General features: G+C 35.8%; 1 non-coding gene across 1 annotated transcript; it reads right to left on the bottom strand.

The window, feature by feature from the left end:
- Nucleotides 1-707: 707 nt before the first annotated feature.
- Nucleotides 708-871, bottom strand: LOC127200907 (U1 spliceosomal RNA). The gene has a single exon (XR_007832124.1). It is a non-coding gene; the product is annotated as a U1 spliceosomal RNA (small nuclear RNA).
- Nucleotides 872-11166: the final 10295 nt, after the last annotated feature.

Below are 11166 nucleotides of genomic sequence, written 5' to 3'. Positions count from 1 at the left end.
CATGGGAAGGGGTCACAAATGAAAATTTATGATTTAAAAATATCAACCCCAAGGTCCTACCCAATTACTTTCTAGATTATTACTCTTCCCTTGTTTTCTGACACAAGCCTCGGTGACTGTTCCAGCATCCTATATTGAAAGTAATCATCGTCCTAGGTGAGATGCCCGTCACTCACTAGAAAAAGCACCACAGCCACTGTTTCAGATACTCCTTGGTAAGCCTTGTGAACTTAAGGTCTTGCATCAACTCAAATCACAGCATGTAGAACTCTGTAGAAGACAGTGGGTCTTGGCTATAAAAACAGACACAGTTTGGCTAACCGTCAAAGGTTGTGGAGGGGAGAGGACAAACGTCAGGACTCAGAACTTACCTCTCATTTGTTGAGGCAGGGGCTCTTCTGTTTCTGTTGTTGATACATGCTCTTGTCTCTGCCTCCATTCTCATCATAAGAATGCTGGCATTACATATGCACAGCATTGTTTCTGGCTTTAGTGTGGATCCTTGACCTTGAACCTGGCACATTGGGCTTCCATGACTAACTTTACCTCATAAGCCTTCTCCCTAGCCAGTAATTAACGTTTGCAATGGCAGATGTTCTACCATTGCACTCCACCCTCAACTCTTTTTTTCTTTTTTTGTTATTCAATTTTTTATTTTCTATGCTTTTATTTTTATTTTTTTTATTTAAAAATTTTTTTTATTTAAACAGGGGAGAGCGCGAACGCAGTCCACCACTACCACAAATTATGCAGTCGAGTTTCCAGCATTTGGAGAAATCGCAGGGGTCAGCACATCCAGAGTGCAATGGATAAGCCTCGCCCTGGGAAAACCACCTTCGTGATCACGGTATCTCCCCTGCCAGGTAAGCATTCAACTCTTAGAAATTATTAGCAATATGGTTTTTATATTTGTTTAATGTGAACCGACATTAATTTCTAATCTCTAATGCAGTCAGTTTTCTTTTTATAATTAGTCCTCATAGTTTGACTCCAATACATTTCTTCTGTTTTGCTTTTACTTCTCCCTTTTCATATATGGCCGTAACTGATTTGTTCAGAAAGCAAGTGCTTTAAGTAAAACTATCAAATTGCTAATAACATTTTAGTTCATTCATTTTAATTAACATCTTGGAGACTGAAAAAAATTCTCAAGACTGTTTCTTTGTATTTTATATGTTGGTTGTATAATTAAAATCTCTCCTTATTTCACAGCTACTATATAGCATATTTACCTGAAATTAGAAAGTTAATAGAAATATAAAGATTATTTTCCTTATCCGAAAAGAAATAATATATTAGTGAACTATATTTAAAAACTGGCACATATAAATAATGAAATATCTCATAAGTTCAAGAAAGGTGGCATGTAAGGCACAACTAACTGCATCTTTAAAAGTCACTTTTGTGATTCCATTTAAAATTGTAAAACCTCAAGGAATATGAGAAATAACACTAAAATCTACGCTTATACCTTGGTATTGGCCCATGGCCCAAATGGTTCCTTGAATATATATGTTTTATCTACATTTGACCTTTAAACTATGAAACACAAGAAGTGACATCTGCATCCAGGCATGGCGACACACACCTTTAGGTGAGTTTCTAGAGGTAGGTTTGGCTTGGAGCCACAAGCACAGTGCCTAGCATACGGCTGGCATTAGACAATAGTGTGATTTCTCTGAGTCTGAGGAAAACCATTAGTTATAATGAAACATGAAACTCACAATGCAGAGGAGTTACCTCCCATTCCATGGAAGTTTCTAGCTCTTTTCATCTGGAATATGGTCACGGCTGGAAAATCCTACATATGGAAGGATTACTCTGCAAAGTGAAAAAGAACAGAGACTCCAAATATTATTGATTTTTAATTACTTGTATTATTAACTAATAAATTATTAACACATTGCTTGAGTCTTGAACAGCAACTACTATACTGGAAGCAAGCTCTCATACATGCCTCACAGCTCCTTGAATTACATTCAGAAGACCATACATGGCCACAGCTTTCTACCTATACTTAATACTCCCTTAACATGTAAACAGTTCACCCAACAACTCTGCAATCTTGAAATACAGACACAACACTCATCTTCCAGAAAATGATAATAGCAGAAACATGACAGCGAATAGAGGGATGTTACATGTAGCAGCACTTTATGAAGCTCTCTTTCCAGTGTGTAGCAGAGCTTGTTTGGTTTGGGGTAATATACTTGGCTTAGGATAACAGCCGTTTTATACATTCACTAGATAAAGTAGATTGCATTATGGTTTTATGTTAAAAACTCATATTAACATCCAATAAATCATACTATTCCAATGGGGAGAAATGACAAAAATGTATGAATGGTGTTGGCAAGGAAGAACATACTGTTGCTGATTTTCATGCCACCACATTCATGTAAAACAAATCAGCTGATTCACTGGAGCTAGGGGTTCTAATTAAGTATAAGACACTTTTAATACCATGGCTTGAAGTGTAATCATTATATATTATTTGAATTTTTCCATTGATCTAATATTTTTAGTTTTGCATTAAATATAAATATGTTAATGTTTCCTAGAAATAAAAATGTATGGGAAGAATACTGATGTGTTGGCTAGGGCATACTTTGTTAGGTTTTTTTTTTCTTCATGCCTTCTTTCTATTTGCTTGGGAAGTCTTAGGATTAATTCATTCTTTGAATTACCCATAACCACTGATCAGCAAGTCACCGCATCTGTAAAGTTAACGTTTTTCTAGAGGGCAGAATTATTCCCACAAATGCTTTTGTCCACATTTGTCTCTCTATTTGATCATGTTGAATTTACACAAAAGAAAGTACTAGAGGATGTGTTATTTCCTCTATGAAAATGTAAGTAAATTATTGTAATTTAGATAGAAAGCGTGAGCCTGGAGCACTTTCACAACAGGAGGCTTTCAGTGTTGGAATATCTCGGTGTAGAGAAGAAATTGGCCCTTTGCACATCCTTTCCCTTCCCCATCTTCAGCCATCGCAGGTAGTAACTATCTCACATGGAAGTCGGGGGTTGATATGTCATTTGTCAGATAGGATAGTGGATGCAGAGAGAAACCAGTGGGCAACTATTTAGGCTAACTGCTGATGTACCGTTCCTATACATCAATAAAAACCAAATTTCTCTAACATAGTTAGAAACTCAAGAACATATTGATTAGGTTTTCATGGCTTTTTTTCTAAGCTTGTCTCGGTAGGTAGCTTTTAACCAGTTTTGTTTATTTGTCTAAAGAATTAACCATTCCTTTGCTGTCAGAAAGGAACATCCACCAATATAAATTTGTGTGTGATGATGCACCACTTTCTCTTTGTAACCAAATAGAAACCCATCCCCTCAGTGACTCTGTGTGTGCTGTGTTACCACTTTGCATTGAGAGAGCTACCACTCCCTGCGCAGTTCAAAAGTGGGTAATAACAACACGGACAATTTCTGAGCATAAGGCTGTGTCTTAATTATAGTATGAGGCGATAGAAGAGAATTCCACAACTCTTTAGGGAATAGTTTCTCTTTTTCTTATTTGAGTAAAAGCATAAAAATTAAAACCAAAGTTTAAAATTAAAAAAAAAAAAAAAACCAAAAATGTTTCAAAACATAGACAGAGGAAACACAAAAGACCTCAACCGTAAACAAAGAACTACAGGATTGAGCTAGAAATGATCATAATGAGTGAGTTAACCCAGAAGCAGAAAGAATCAAATGGTATATACTCACTTACATCTGCATACTAGCCCAAGGGGCATGTCCCACAAAAGCCTTCAGTTACCAGGAAACTGGGACAGAGGGGAAGGCATCCTATTGGGACTCTAAATGAGAGACACATGGGAGAATAGCAAAATAAAAGGATACAGAGGGTCCTAGAAATCTACAAGTAGAACAATATGATAGGCAGATTTGGGCCCAGGGGTCCCGCTCAAACTAAGGCACCAGCCAAGGACAATACAGGCGGTAAACTTTAAACCCCTTCCCAGATCTAGCCAATGGTCAGAATATTCTCCACAGTTGAGTGGAGAGTGTGATACGACTTTCTCACGTACTCTGGTGCCTCACATTTGACCATGTCCCCTGGAGGGGGAGACCTGGTGGCACTCAGAGGAAGGACAGCAAGTAGCCAAGAAGAGACTTGATACCCTATGAGCATATACAGGGGGACGTAATCCCCCTCAGGAACAGTCATAGGGGAGGGGAATAATGGGAAAATGGGGGGGGGGGAGAATGGGAGGATACAAGGGATGGAATAAACATTGAGATGTAACAAGAATAAATTAATTAAAAAAAATAAATAAATTTAAAAAAAAAAAAAAAGAACTACAAGTATCTAAGGAATATTGAGGGGGAGAAGATACTAATTGGTTATCTAACTCCAAACCGCCAACCCTGAAAATAAACATATTTATAAATCTGTAAAGACTGAACAAGTCATGCTTATGGCACATAGGAAAATATATACATACAAATATACATATGCATCATATATACACATATATACATGCATTCAAAAACAATTAATGAAAAATGACTATGGATTTGAAAGAAAGCAAAATGGAGTATACGGGAAGGTTTAAAGGAAGGAACGAGAACGGAGAAGTGATATAATTATAATTTGATCTTAACTAAAATATTTTTAAAATGACTAGCAAATATTTTTGGTTCATTTCACCTGAAAATACAACCACCATTTAGTAAGATGCAGTCCCAAAGTAAAACTTTCTATCATTTCACGTAAATCGGTAGCATAAACCCCGAAATAATTGAATAATCCTCTTCAAATTCTATACAAATTATATTGGCATTTGCAATTAATATGCTAAGGAACTGTTACCCATATAAAGCGCGTGCTAATTTCTTGTAGTATTCAACCAAAGCTGTTAATACAGAAATAGAATCCCAGTCAAATGAAAGCATAGGTAACTAAAATTCAAGTAAATCTGAAAATACAACCGTAGACCTTCCAGGATCCAAGAAAAATAATGCTACCAAAACCGAGCTTGTCTGTGGTTTTATATTGTTTAAAAAAAAAATCTGTGTCAATACCATGCAATGAAAAAAATAATTTTTTGTTGTATAAATTGAGCATACATGTAGAGGGAATAAAGTAGGAGACTGCACAAGTAAGCTTTGCTACCTCCCTTATTTACTATCCACCTCAATGGATGATTTAGTCTTCAGTTAGTAAAAGGGAATTGATTCTCTGAATCCTCTTAAAAGAAATGAGGCATGCATTTTCAACGGGAAGGCGAAGGCGTTGGGTTTAATTCATTGTAAGGCATGGGTAAGCAATTTCATAAAGTGTTTCTAAGCAGCCAGGGTTGGATGAAGTTTGTGTGTAAGAAAATGGATTGGCAGTAATTGTACGTATAATAAAAATGGTGAGGTTTAATGAATTCACAATCAGATTATTTATCTTGGATACTGGTAAGTGGGAGGCATTCAAGAAGAGCCGGTCATTTGCACTAGTGAATTAATGGATAAATGAGCCTATGACTCAGTGAGAGGTTTAACCATGACCTTGTGTGGTGCTTTAGGATTGTTCAAGCGAGACCTGGGAACAGACATGAGACCTTAGGGCTGTATTTAATGCCTCCTGTATTTAGTTCCACCAAAATAACTTTGCAAAACACTGGGTTTCAAAATCATATTTTAATTTAAAAACAAAAACCTGAAGTTATGTGATCTGTATGAAGTTATGTGCCTGATTTTAAAGTACCTATCTACCTAGGTTTCAGCAAAACAGTAGAAAAGGGCATTACGGATTTAGCTTCCCTCAAAGAGTAAAGAATATCAGCTGTGTACAGATAAGAAGATATTAGTAATAATCTCAGAACTCAGGACTAAGGCTGAAATACCTCCTTGAACTTCAAACACATCAAACAAACAAACGAACAAACAAACAAAAAAAACAAAGCAAAACAAAACAGAAAATCCAACCAACCAAAAAAAAAAAACAAAAACAAAAAAAAAAAAACAAAAAAATCCCAAAAAACAGAAACCTGATTTGATGGTAAAGTGGTGTTTTCTTTCTACAGATCAGCCATGGTGCCACAGTAAAAGAATTCCCCCCGGGCCTCTGGTTTCAGTTGTGGGCATGCAATTTCCTGCATCAATGGGACCAAGAGCATCAGTGGAACTGTAATATCAATGGCCAGCTAGAAACAAACTAGGAACTAGAGACCACAAAACGTGTACACAGATGCAGTTTTACCACATTCTGCTCAGCAGTAGTACAAAGCTAAAGAGACCGCTCACCATATACCTGAACCACCGAGCTCAGGCTGTAGCTCACAGGAGCACGGTTGACAGTTCTGTCTTGAGTAGCAGATTATTTGTAAATCCAGTCTTCGAAACAAGCTTAAGAATGCGTAGGAAAAAAGAAAAGCTGTGTGACTTTGAATATTTGTCTCTACCCTGTTGAACATTAGATCCTAACCTATGGCCACATTTATGGTATGTCACAAAATTCTGCAATGGAGTTTTTTGTGCTCGTCGCCTTTGTTATTGATTGTATATTCATTGTGTGACCCTACCACAGTTTTTCTTAGTCTAGTGTGGCCCAGAGTAGCAAATAGTTGGGTCCCCAGGTAATAAACAATGTACATTATTTGGAGAAAAGTCTAACAAACATTCTACAACTAATGGTATCCGTAATTATTTTTAAAAAATAGAACTCGAATTAATGTCAGGGATAAGGCAGATGTTTGGTGTTGAAAACAATACCCTAAGACATGAAATAAAATTCATAGAGGAAATAAAAATTCTAAAGATTGAAAAAGACAAAAGTGTCATTATGTGAGGACGGTATTATTCTCAGCATAACAAAAGCAATACAAAAAGTAGGCAAGTTAATAGACCTAACAATGGATCTTAGTATGGTTTCTAGTTATAATATCAACATAAATATTTAATTTTGTTTCTCAGCATTAGTGATAAAATAGTACTTATGATTAAAAATGTCACTCACAACAATACTATAAATATACCCAGAAATTAAACTTAACAAAAAGAGTACAAATTCCTAGGTGAGGTATAAATTTGTGCTTTGTTTATTGAAATAAAATATTTGAATGTTTTATGAGATAACCCCACATATAACAGACTAATGTATCCTTGGGAAATATATAGATTTTCATCTCTCATACATTTAATTGTAATTACATTAACATCTAGAAAACACTGTAAATTAAATGCAATAAACTAAAATTTATGTGGAGAAGTACTGTATCAAGGATAACAAAAATTATCCTGATAGAGGTAAGAAGGCTGGAAGCCTTCCCATCACATAGCAAAATATACACTAATGTATTAATAAGCTATATCTGTGAGCTTGGCTAGGGACGCACATCAGCATTAGAGTATCTGGATACTAGGGATGAGCTCTATGCTTACTACCAAGCATCACAAAGTATTAAAAACTACCCTAGTTAGTAAACAGTGGTTTTAGCACAAGGAAATAGATCAAGATGGCAAAATAAGAGGCTTCAGTATTGAACAATATATTATTACTTACTCAGATTAGAGGAGGCAATAGAACTTGAAAATTTGGGTTACTCAACTACTCATCTTATTGGCACACTTGGCCTTAAATTCCCTTGTCATATACCAAATAAAAAGTAAATAACAGAAGTTTCATGTAGATTGTAGAACGGTTATCCTCTACTATATGGCTAATGTCCATTTATAAGTGAGTACACACCATGTGTGTCTTTCTGGTCTTGGCTACCTCACTCAGGATGATCTATTCTAGATCCACCATTTGCATGAAAATTTCATTATTAATAAATTGGACATTTGAAACTGAAAAGCTTCTGTAAGGCTAAGGACACGGCTAATAGAACAAAACATCAGCCTACAAATTGGTAAAATAGCTTCACCAACCCTGCATCTGACAAAGGGCTAACATCCCAAATACATAAAGAACTCAAGAAATCAAACACTAACAAATCCAAATTTTAAAATGAGGCTCAGAGCTAAACATATTTCTCAGCAGAGGAATCTTGAATAGCTGAGAAGCACTTAATGAAATGTTCAACATCCCAAGTCACCAGGGAAACACAAATCAACACAACTCTGAGATTCCATCTCACACCCGTCAGAATGGCTAAGATCAAAAACTCAAGTGACTGCCCAAGCTGGTGGGAATGCAAACTTGTACAGCCACTGTGAAAATCAATCTGGCACTTTCTCAGGAAATTGGAAATAAATCAATGTCAAGACCCAGCTATACCACTCCTGGGCATATACCTGAAAGATGCTTCTCCACACAACAAGGACATTCATTTACCTATGTCCATAGCAGCTTCATCCATAATAGCCAGACTCTGGAAACAATCTAGATGTCCTTCAACCAAAAAATGAATAAAGAAACTGTGGTACATTAACACAATGGAATATCACTCAGCTATAAAAACCTACATTTTCTATATCCACTGTTTGGTTGAAGGACTTCCAGGTTGTTTCAAGTTTCTGGCTATTATGAATAAAGCTGCTATAAACATAGTTGAGCAGGTATCCTTGTGGAATGAAGTGTCTTTTGCCTATATGCATAGGCATTGGTATGCCAGTGGGGGGTTGACAGAGGGGCTCCCCTGTTCTGAGGGTGGAGGAGGAGGACATGGTTAAGATGACAGGACCAAGAGGAGAGGAGGAGGCAGAGGCTGTGATAGAGATGTAAAGTGAATTTTAAAAAAATGTTGCATTGATTATTCCTAATTTTACACAGATGCATGTAGTCTTTTGTTTTGTTTTTTTAAAAGCTTCCTGTATCTGAATGTTAAAAACAAAAACAAAAAAAAAAAAAAAAAAAACTAGAAATACAGGATATGCTTCAAATTCTAAGTCACAACAGAATTGTCTAAATTTGACAGAAAACCTAAAACACTTGAAGAAAAGGCAATGCAATTTCATAAAAACAAAATTAGTATGGTAGGCACTAATAACACAACAGAGTTAAATGTACAGTATAAATTGTTAAACAATACTCATAAACCATAAAATCAATAAGATGTGTGGTCTGCATTATATAAAATGTATTTGTTAGTAACTAAAAAAGAATGTCAAGAGAGAATAGAGAAAGGCTACGAACTGAATAAATGGCAGAATTGATATTAAGTGTAAGGAATAAACTTATACTTGACTGAAAACAAGAAATTCAGTCAAGAAAGATTTTTAAATGATGAATTAAAAAAAATTTTTTTAATTCTATCACTAACCAAACATCCAACATGAAAACCCTAAAGCCCCAAAATGAGGATTTCATGCAATAGAATATAGAAAGACCTCCATTCATATATGGGTTGAGACAATAAATACTGCTAAAAATTTTTTTTATTACCCAAAATGATTTATAGATTCAATGAAATCTCTATCAAAGATCTGATAACATCCTTCACAGAAATGGGAAATGTAATCTTAAAATTTATATGGAAGCATAAAATAGACAAAGGAACCCTAAGCACAGTAAAAATAATTAATAACAATATTGGATATGTCACATCATTTGACTTCAAATGGTATTATATATATAGTAACAAAAGCACTACCATTCTGGTACAAAAGCAGATACAGAGACCAATGGAACCGACATTAGATCCTACAGTCTCCACGTGATATTAGTTATGATTTTTTTTTTTTTGACCAAAGAGTCAACAACAAGGTAGTGAACAAAAGGACAGCTTCTTTTATGAAAGAGACCAGGAAGTCAGCTATCCACAGTGGGATCCTGGAGTTAGATCTTTCAGTTTGTATAAGGATCAATAGTAGAAGAGCAAGACTTTAATGTTAAGACTCCAAACATTGAAACTACTATTGAAAAACACATTAAGATACACACATGAGCAATGACTTTCTGACTAGAACTTTAATAGCTCATTGGGTACCAGTAAGTACTCCAAATCAGAGTACATTAAACTTCAGAATTCCCTGTGTTTCAGAAGAACGAACAGCACAGAGAGATTGCCTATAAAATGGAAAACAGTCTTCATCAGGTATTTCCCCAATGAGATGATAATATCCAAATTATGTTAGAAAGAACCACCACAACAAATAAAACAGGAAAGAACCAAACCAATAAAATGGTAAATGAACTGAAGATTTTTTCAAGGAAGAAGTATAAATGACCAATATAAAATAGATAAAAGTTCAACATTTTTATCTTTCAGGGAAATTATAAACTATATCAAGAGTTTTTCTCACCCCCCTATTGAGAATGGCTATCACAAAAACAAACAAAAAAAGCAAACAATTTTTGGGAGGAGGCAGGTAAATCAAAACCATTGTATCTTGGTTGTATGAATGTAAGTCCTCTTTGTTGTGGAAATAAGTATGGAAGCTTCAAGAACAATTGCAAATAGAACAACCACGTGCCCCAGCTATACCACTTCTGGGTGTATGCCCCACGCCATCAAAATGAACGTGCTGTAGCAATGCCCGCATTGCTATATTTATTCCTGCACTTTTTATAAAGTAGAATTTGTGGCATCATAGGTGCACATCAAGTGACTGCATAAAGAAAATGTGCGTGTCTGTGGATGTCATTGTACTGAGCCGTAAAGAAGAATGAAAATTAGGTGTCTCTCAAGAAAGAGGTAGAACTGGAGACCATTGTGTTCCCTAAAATAAGTAAATGTTATGAAGATGAGAAGCATTCATTTTCTGTGAGATATGGAATGTGGGATGAGCGTGAAAGCAAAGTGATGCCATCCGTGATGCTGAGGAAAAGATGGTGGTTAAAGGAGTCGAAGCGAGGATTACAGAGGCTGAAGAGTCCATTTGCAATGCTCAGGAAAACAAACAACAACAACAACAACAACAACAAAAACTACCCTCGCTAGTATAGTCATTTCGGAATTCTAGTTTTCAAATTATGAGCGGGTGAAAAATCCACTGTTTGAGCCATTAGTTCTTGACAATTTTTTATGGATAATCTCATACGCTAATACATTCAATCTTGTTCTTTTACCAAGTTTTCTAGAACCTGGGATGGAGGGAAGTTACTCAGCTGAGTACTAAGGTGGGTTTGGTGAGCACAATTCCATGTTAAACTGTTCATGCTGTATTCATCTTTAGGACTCTCACAGATTCACAGATGCGTGGACACCCGGGAAATACTATCAGTCCTGGAGAGTAGATTGATGGCAAATATCCAGACTTTCTTTGGAT

Source organism: Acomys russatus, chromosome 16 (assembly GCF_903995435.1).
Source record: "Acomys russatus chromosome 16, mAcoRus1.1, whole genome shotgun sequence".
In the NCBI taxonomy this organism is placed as follows: Eukaryota; Metazoa; Chordata; class Mammalia; order Rodentia; family Muridae; genus Acomys; species Acomys russatus.
Note: the sequence above shows the minus strand (reverse complement) of the source record. Positions and strands in the feature narration are given on the sequence as shown.